Genomic DNA, 8,853 nt, shown 5'->3' with positions numbered 1-8,853 from the left:
GAAAGGACGAGGGAAATAAGTCTGTTGAGAAACCAACTCATTTCTGCTTTTTAAAAACTTGGCTTAAAAAAAATTTGTTGGAGAGATACCAGATCCTTTTTCTTTTACTTCCACCAAGAATAGTCATCAATTTCTCTCTGCATCTATTGTAGACTGACATTACACATAATAATATAAGATATGGGGCTATTAGCCCTTTGGGAATCAGTGACTAACCAAACCCCCAAAGAGTGCTAGAACAATCTACCTACAGAAGCATTACATTCATTTTAACTGTTTTTCTAAGATTAAAAAAAAAAAAAACTAACAGGTTCACAATTTTATCACTCAAGGAATTCATTAATAGTAACCTCTGATTTCCTATTACAGTATAAAAATGAAGCAATAAAACTTGTTTATGAATTTATTTGCTGTAAAGGCATTCAGGAATTATTACTTAAAAAAGAAAAAGTTCTGCTCCACTCTGAACCATCAACTCACACTACAAAATGAGTGTAGACCCTTGAGGTTACTAATTAAAAGCTAAAAAACAAGGGAATTCTACAGCCAGAATATGGAACTGATCCTAATCATTGATCATTACCCATCTTCACCAAACATGTATGTGGCCAATAGAATCGGGTGTCTCTTTCTCTCTTTTATATCTATCTATCTATCTATCTATCTATCATCTATTAATTATCTATTTAGTTTATTTAAATAAAATAAATAAAAATATATTATGGTTGTATATTATTCCATTGTGAACTGAAAAAAAATAAACTGTGTATGATAGGGCTAAACTTTAGCTATAAACCAGTTTAAGAAGATTTATAATTTCTTGGGGCGCCTGGGTGGCTCAGTCGGTTGAGCGTCTGACTTCGGCTCAGGTCATGATCTCGCGGTCTGTGAGTTCGAGCCCCACGTCGGGCTCTGTGCTGACAGCTCAGAGCCTGGAGCCTGCTTCAGATTCTGTGTCTTCCTCTCTCTGCCCTTCCCTGTTCATGCTCTGTCTCTCTCTTTGTCAAAAATAAATAAACATCAAAAAAAACTTTATTAAGAAGACTTATAATTTCTTAATCGCTCTAAAGTATGTTGAGAGAGATTACATGACATCATTTCAGAGAAATCCTTTGTTCTGCCGATGCTTTGAGTTTTTAAAAGTTTTTGTGAAGGTGTGCGAGAAATTCTACTCTATTTCTTCCTGTGTCTTCTTTCACTTTTAACCATTGGAACATACATTCCTAAGAGGATGGATGGATAGATCGATAGAGAGATAGATAGATAGATAGATAGATAAATAGATAGATATGGATTGATCATATATACGACAATACAATTAATCAAGATATATTAATTGATTACGTACTATGAGCAACAAGTTTGCCATGTATGTGGGTTAGTCAGCAAAACCTTTATGCAAGGTGGGGGTGGTTGTTTAAACCAGACCTTGAAAACCAAGTAGAATTTAGATAGGTTTGGGAAGGGAAGCTAAAAGCACAGAACTAAGTTTTCCCATTTGACTCCCCATTTCTAAGCAATAAATTATTGTGGAATCACAAGTCCCAGTTTTTATGTCATTAAAATGGAAGTAGTTTTTTTCATCAATCACAAAATAAAGCCTTTAAGCATACAGATTGTTTGGTATGTTCTTTTAAACCCTTCATTAATTTTAAGTACTCAACTGGAATACAGTCTTCCTACCTCAGCTCAGATCAGTAAACTAAAAAGTTGACAATTACTTTTTACAGTACCTATTTTCCAGGTCATGGCTATTAAATTGTTTCTCCTGATGCCAGTGTGAAAAGGTAATACATGGCAAATAGGATCAGACAACCCCTCACTCCTCTCTGATACACGATAAATAATTTTATTTAATTTTTTAAATTTTAGACAGAGAGCACCTGAGAAGGGAAGGGCAGAGGGAGGGAGGGAAGGGGGGGAGGGGAGAGAGGATCTTAAGCAGGTTCCATGCTCAGCACAGAGCCTATGTGGGGCTCGATCTCATGACCCTGGGATCATGACCTGAGCCACAATCAAGAGTCAGACGCTCAACAGATCGAGCTACCCAGGCGCCCCATGATAAAGAATTTTTAACACCCTCTGCTTCTTCCAGTCTCGGACCTCCAGGATTTCAATTTTCCTGTTTGAATTCCAAGTAGGCGACTGTATATAAAGGACTAAATTTCAATGGCCTGTGTTGTGGTGTCACATATAGGACAAACCACACACCCTTATGTGTCCAACTCACTGTAATGACACCTGAGTCTTTCCAGTCAGCCTCTGTGCAGAACAGCATTATATCCATGATTTTAAGTCAGCTTTTAAATGATCTAGGTCCCCTGAGCCTCACTCAGGCTTCTTGTCCCTCAGTCCCTCAGCATTAACAGTACTTTCTCATTTGCTTTACTTTTGTTTTTTTTTTTTTTATTGATAGCTGAATCCCCAGATGAAATGTTACACGCCTATCTTATTACTTTGTCAAACAGCGTATTAATGATTAATGGACACTGTCAGTAATAATAGCCTAATGTTCACATGCAAATCTGTTCCATCCAAAGACTAGGGGCTACAGTATGAAAGATAAAGTAGCCCATTCCGTAACGAAGACAGGAGAGTTTACCGTTGGACAGCATAGTCTCTGGAATCAGAACTGCAAGGTTCCAAGCTTGGTTTCAGTTAATTAGCGTAAGTGGATTATTTAACCCCTTTGTGGTGCCTCAGTTTCCCTACCTGCAAATGGCGGGTATTAGTCGTACCTTCGCATGGGGTAAATATGCCTTCTCATGGGGTAAATGTGAGGCTTACATGAGTAAAATACATGTAACCCTCTTAAAATGGGCGAGTCTTCCTACTTTGATCATAGGAAGCTGTACCTGAAAGTATTAAGTCTTTGACTACTGAGATAAACTCAGAGACTTGTGGATTTAAAACGTACTTATGGGGCAGCTGGGTGGCTCAGTCGGTGAAGCCTCTGACTCTCGATCTTGGCTCAGGTCATGATCTCGCGGTTCGTGAAAGGTTCGTGAGATCAAGCCCTATGTCGGGCTCTGCGTCGACAGCATGCAACCTGCTTGAGACTCTCTGCCCCTCTCTATCTGCCCCTCCCTCCCTCCCTAATGCTTCTCTTTCTCAAAAATAAATGAATAAACATTAAAAAAACGCACCATGACTTCAAAGACACTAACGACTTTAAAGGCAACGGTAATTTTTTTTTTTTTAGAAAAATGAAAAAAGATAAAGAGAACCCCAGTTCAGTGTGTTCATTGCTATTCTTTTCGAGAGATTAGTTGATATGGAGGATATTTCATTCTTATCGTGACCTGAACCGAATTAACTAAAGCCGTGTTTAGGAATTTAGGGCAGGTGAAATGGCCTTCGCTGACCACCTATATACTCTCAATGTTTTTCCATGGCCCAAAAGAAACTGATAGAGAAATAAGGCTGGGGATGGGATGGAGAACAGGTTCAGGAGAGCACTTCCTTAAAAATGGGTCAGAAGGAAAGCGTGGTCATTTTAATAACTAACTTGAAATGTATTAATAACACTAGCCTGTCACAAGGGATCCACTTTTTCAATATAAGGAAGATGGAGTTTGTATGTGGAGGGCAAGGAACCAAAAGGGACCATGTAAGATACTGCAGAAAGAGACGACTGTATCATGGATGAGACCTTCTGGACATAGAAGGAAACAGGATCCAGTGCTCAGAGGGAGAAGTTAACTCGGGAAAGGAACAGGGGCATTTATGTTTCCAAGGCAAAGCAAAAGACGTAGGGACAGAAGTAATAAATAAATGTCTAGAAGAAGAGGACGGAGAAGATAATAGAGATGACATCTTCCTCATACATCTATCTCTTTAGCTTCTGTTTTCTCTGTGTGGTGTGAAAGAATTGCTGAAATCGGGGGGGTACCGGAGTAGCCTAGAGAAGTTGGCAGGACTTGCAAAAGTTTGGAACACGTGTCTCGGAACATAGGAAAGGGAGTCAACATGCAAATTTGGCAAGCAAAGGGATTGTTGAGCCGTGCTGAGGGCCCAGCTGAGACTGGAGACAGTGAATGTGTAGTTTTGTGAGTTTTCTCCAGGAATGCTCAGCGATCCGAGTAGAAAATAGGACGGATTATCCTGAAATAGGGGAGGTAAAAGGTGGGGGGAGCAGTGGAAGGGCAGCGAGGACGGACGGTCGTGTGTATTGGGTGATGGTGAGAAATGCGATGAGTGGCATAGGGGTCAGACTATCAGATGGCAAGTAGAGATGGCAAGTGGGTGGGTACTGAGTCCAAGTTTTCTGAACTTCCTAGTATTTCTGAACTGTAAAATTTTAGAAACTGATGTATTTCAGGTGTGTCCCTGGGCCCGAGGACAATGGAAAACAAGAGGCCAAGGAACGAGGAGGCCGGACTGTTATTCAGCTATCGGCAAAAATAATGAAGTCTCTAGAAACCGGCAAGAGTAAAACCGGACAACAAGAAAGGGCCAGGTGCCGAAAATTTCAACGAAGGTGTAGGCATTAAGAGACCAGAAAATGTTGAAAAGGGGTATGCATCAGTGAAAACTTCTTTAAATAAAAGCAGAAGAGACATGTTCTAGTGTGCTGGAAATTCATGTCCAAAAGAACTTTCTGCAGCGACGAGGACAGTCTATACCTGCACTGTCCAACAGGGGGTCACGGGGCACCGGGGGTTGTCCAGCAGCTAAAATACGGTCTGTGAGACTGAAGGACTGAATTTATAGTTTTATTCACTGTTCGATAACTGTCAACAAATTTAGGCTTAGTTATTAATAGGCAGTGACAAAAATAAGTCGCCCCTCTTAGTGGATGTTTGTATTTAAAGGAGACGAGAACTAACATTAGAGAAGGAAATTCCTCAATGTAGAATCTCGAGTGCTGCAGAAAACCACGAAGGCGACTCATTTGGGGGCCCAGAGGCCTTTCTAGTGCTTCTCAAATTAGATCATGCAAGTGGTCGTCTATGAATAAAGTTTACCCTAATTAATAAGATTGGCTTTATTAAATGCCCACTGTAGATGCGATATCGTAAACCTTTTATTGATTTTTGAGAGAGCGCAAGCAGGGGAAGGGCACAGAGGGAGGGAGACAGGGGATCTAAATCTAAATCAGCTCTGCGCTGACAGCAACAAGCCTGATGTGGGGCTCGAACTTAGCCACAGTTGGAGGCTCAACCCACTGAGCCACCCAGGCGCCCCCAGATGCCATAGTCTTAAAACACAGTTGAAACGAAGAAGAATTAGGATGAAGTAGAGATACTGGGTACAGGGAGAAAAAAAAAAAAACAACATAATTAAGATTCTAGCTCACGTGCTTCGTGTTTGAACTCCTGCTTTTACTCTATCATTTGTGTATGACAATGTCAGAAATAACTGCCAAGGGGTCGTTGTGTGTGAGCATTAGGTGAAATCGGCTAGCGACTGGCCAAATGATGGTGCGGCTTAACCTCTTGGTTGGTTTCAGTGTTCCTTGTTGAAAATGGAGATTACTAGGCTGTTTTGCAGCAATGTTCTCAGCATATGGGGTTTCTGAGATTCAAGAGTGTACAAGTTGTAGATTAAATGACATAAGTATCCTGGAACAGGGACAAATAAACAATAATAATAAACAAAAACAGCTTTGTGCAAAAATTTAAAATGCTTAATATCCATGTGCTTCACAATAATCAAATAGGATTAACAGATCATTACATTAATGCGTAACGTTAATGTACGTTATTATATTACGATGGTATATCTTATTACTGTATCTTATTAACTCCAACTTACGGTCAAGTTTTCCTCATTTGCTCATGGCTATCTAGGCCCCTAGTGGTACCAATTCATTATTTCTTCCACTAGACAACACTGATCTTCAGCAGATGTTCTACCAAAAAAGTCTCAATACAAGCGTTGTACACCCCCATTTTGGGAGGGGTTCCGCTGCTATAAGAGTAAGGTGGTAAGAGGTTCTTTAATGATGCTGACGAAATGGTCTGAAGCTTCTGGAGCCATTATAGCTTGGGACCTATGTCCCTGCAGGCTCAGACATTTAATGTTGGTTTCGGATAATCTCTCTCTCAAATTTCGTTTTGATTGTTGTGTTTCCCTTCAGTGGAGAGAAATACCGTTTACTTGAAGGCAATAAATGGACTAGTAAAATAACTGAGGATTCATGGAGGCTTCAGATTCTTATTTAGATTTAGGTACTGACCAGCTACATGCAGAAATATTCTCAAATCATTCAATTCCAAATGGTAGTGCCCATCTAACACGGTTTTAGAATTTACTTGCCAGAGGAGAAATCTACTACCTGTAAACCCCGGTGGGGGAGATCCCCACAGTGCTTAAACCTTTAATGGATCAGTCCAATGTCATATCAGAGATGTTAGGTTTTTAAGGTTTTACTTGTACTGTTGAAGAAATAAACATCTTTTTTCCCAGGTAGCCTTGAAAGCACAAAGAAATATTTCTTACTCCATTGCCTTAAATTAATCTAGAAAAATGTCAGTTTCTCCTCTCTCCTCGCATGAATTCATACAGCACCAAAGCCTGTCATGTTATTATCTGAAAATGTCATCATCATCAACCGTGACAGCTCCAGATATAGATCTCTCAGGAAAGCACAGGAAGGGTTAATAACCTTCTCTAGATCATGCAGAGAGAAAAACACTGTCAGTGCTGGCTTAAGCACCCCAGATCCTACCTTGACATTGCAATCATAAGCCTTATCCACCTTCGGAATTTCAGGACTTACCTTGGGCTTGTTGCTGTAGATGATAATAGCTAGTAGGAAAGAAATTGTGTGGATGAAATAAACAAATATTTTATTACCTCCCCAGGAGGATTAGAAGAACATATTTAAGGAATAAAATGTTTAATTAAATATTCTAGAACCCACCTCCCGACAACATAGAAAAAACTATTTAATTCTCCCCCCCTCACCCCCTGGAGCGGGGGGGTGAGGTGTGTGTGTGTGTGTGTGTGTGTGTGTGTGTGTGTGTGTGATTGTCAGAATGGTTGATATGTGGATACACCTCTCCATCAAAATTTAAGCTCTAGAACCCAGATGTCCTTCTGCACCCCTGTGGGTGAGGTCACGAGGGTCTGCAAGCTGGGAAGCTCAGAGATTGCTCACTGCGCAGTGTCTCTCCCCCAACCCCAATCATTTCAGCTAAGTGCTACTTCGCCCTACAGCGAGGTTCCCTCGGTTAGCCTGCCTGAAAGGTATGTGGTGAGGGGCATAGGCCCTTAGTGGCTCAGCAGTCAGAGGTTCCTTGGGTAGGGCTCGTGATGGTGAACATTAATGAAGAAGCTGCACGGTACTGGCTCCGATTCTTGACCAAATTAGATACCAAGTATCAAATGTCGCCCGCTGAATCTGAGTGGAGGAGTGCTGTCGCTTCAAATAAAGGGGTCTTGAACACAATACAAAATGTTGGTCACCTCCGGTCGCGTACTACCCAACGGGAAGCCAAAGGCAAAGGGCACGGCGCAAAAAAAAAAAAAAAAAAAAAAAGAAAGAAAAGAAAAGAAACAGACACACAGACACGTTTTGCAATGACGAACTTTATGTGGCTTCAGGAACGGCAACCTGTTCTTACGTTTAGCAATCCCGCGGTACACTGTTAAGACTGGAGACTTTTCCGCGATCCTCTTCAAAATATAGTGACTTAGGTAAACTCATAAAAAGGCTCGCCGAATGCCCTTATGCTCTCCTCTTAAACTTACGTGACCATCAGCAGCGCTGTTCAAATTCAGCCCACAGCTGTTAGACCCAGACACAGATCCGCAGTGTTCCTGTCCCCAGAGTTACCGGTGTTCCCTGAGACCCTCCGAGAATCAGGGTCGGTTTTCAATGAGCACGTCAGAGAGGATCCTTCGCCCCACGCTGCTCCCACTGTCCCAAGCCCTGTGCCCCCCTCCCACTTTCCTGAAATCGGCTTTCTTAAAAACGGAGCCCGTATCCCCAATTCAGTTGCACCTTCCGCAGCCCGAACCTCTGCCCAGAGACACCCACGTTCCCTCTCCCCCCGCCCCTCCACTTCTTGAGACCCCACGCCCGCCTCCCGTTTCTCTCTCAGCAACCCGGGCGCTGGATTCTCGAGACCACCCTCCCCCCCTCCGCCCAGCGCCTCCATCTCAAGTCCTCCCCCCTCCCCCCCCCACCCCGGCTTCCCAACCTCCTTTGAGGCTTCAGTGCCCCTCCCGTGGAGCTAAGACACCCCCCCCCCGCCTCCTCCCAGAGACCCCCAGGCTCTCCTCGAGCTGCGCGTTCAGAGTCCCTCCCTACCCCCCGCCCCCCCCCCCCACCTCCCGCTCGGGCCAGCGCAGTTCTGCAAGCTGCAACCATCCGGGACCTGTCCCCGCTCCCCACCCCATCCCCCCCGCCTGAACCGTTAGGGTCTCGGCTAGCAATGCCGCCCGGGGCTCCAACTTACCACAAGCGTCCGGGAGGAAGACGAAGCAACGGTCGCCGCGGCGGCAGCTAGACGAGAAACGGACTCGGCTGCAATCGCCCAGCGGAGCCCGCGGCAGTCGATGCGCTGCGCTGCGCTGCGCGCCGCAATCTCGCGCCTCGGCGGAGGGAGGGACGGAGGGAGCTCGGCGCGATAGTGAGCACCGGCGAGTCGACCTCCTCTGGGCGACCGTGCGCCCCCGGACAGGTTTGGCTGGTCTTGCTCCACTATCTTACTCTAGCTTAGTAACTGACCACCTCCAGCATCTCTGCACTATTCGCGTCTTCTTTCTTCTTCGGTGGCCCCTAACTAACTACACTACTCTAAACGGACGAAGGCCATCACGCGAGCGCCACGCCGATCTCGACGACTCCGACGACAGCGGTGTCCAAGAGGGAGGAAAAGTTCGTATGCGATCGCAGGTAAG

Source organism: Lynx rufus, unplaced genomic scaffold (genome assembly GCF_022079265.1).
Source record: "Lynx rufus isolate CCGP_SWC_20201006 ecotype Redwood Valley unplaced genomic scaffold, mLynRuf1.p SCAF_19, whole genome shotgun sequence".
NCBI classification, from domain to species: domain Eukaryota; kingdom Metazoa; phylum Chordata; class Mammalia; order Carnivora; family Felidae; genus Lynx; species Lynx rufus.
This window is presented reverse-complemented; position numbering follows the sequence as displayed.